The following is a 1,045-nucleotide window of genomic DNA, read 5'->3' on the forward strand; positions in this document are numbered from 1 at the left end:
CATTCTGGGCGTTTAACGCCAGGAATGGTGCCATTTTGGGCGTTAAACGCCAGAATGGGCACCATTCTGGGCGTTTAACGCCAGGTGTGCAGCATCCTGGGCGTTTAGAAAAACGCCCAGTGATAAAAGATTTCTGGCATTTAACGCCAGTCAGGGCACCTAGCTGGGCGTTAAACGCCCAAAAGGGGCACTAAATGGGCGTTAAACGCCAAAATGGGTACCATTCTGGGCGTTTAACACCAGTAAGGTGGGGGGACCACAATTTTGTTTTCAAATCAGATTTTTTCAAACTTTCCTTTTCTTACCCATATTTTTCTACAAAAATACATTTCAATTTCTCATCATTCACTCTCAAATTTTCAAATATCTAAAATCACTCTTCAAATCTCTCAAATCATTCCCAAATTTTGTTCAAAAAAATCACCCTTTTCTCAATTTCTTTCCACATCTTCTCAAATCTTCTTCCAAATTTCTCTTTGTTTTCGAAAACTCCCCTCCCCACCTTATAAATACACGTTTGGCTCTCTCTTCCCACCACACCATTCGAATTTCCTCTTCCTCTCTCTCTCTCTTCTTTCTTTTCTTTTGCTTGAGGACAAGCAAACCTTTAAGTTTGGTGTGCTTTTCCGTGATCACTAAGCCAAGATTCATCAAGATCATGGCCCCTAAGGGAAAACAAACCAATTTAAGAGGAAAGAAAGAGAATAATCCAAAGAACCTTTTGAATCAAGAGAAGTTCTTAACCAAAGAACATGAAGACCATTATCACAGAATAATGGGTCTGAGGTCAGTGATCCCGGAAGTTAAATTTGATCTGAAAGAAGATGAATATCCGGGGATCCAAGAGCAAATTCGAAACAGAGGATGGGAAGTTCTAACCAATCCTGAAATAAAGGTTGGAAGGAACATGGTTCAGGAATTCTACTCAAATCTGTGGCTAACAGATAAGCAGAGAATGACTGGAACTGCTTACCATACCGACAGAACCATGGTCAGAGGGAAAGTTATCTACTTCCATCTGGACAAAATAAGAGAAATCTTCAAA

Source organism: Arachis duranensis, chromosome 4 (assembly GCF_000817695.3).
Source record: "Arachis duranensis cultivar V14167 chromosome 4, aradu.V14167.gnm2.J7QH, whole genome shotgun sequence".
Lineage (NCBI taxonomy): Eukaryota > Viridiplantae > Streptophyta > Magnoliopsida > Fabales > Fabaceae > Arachis > Arachis duranensis.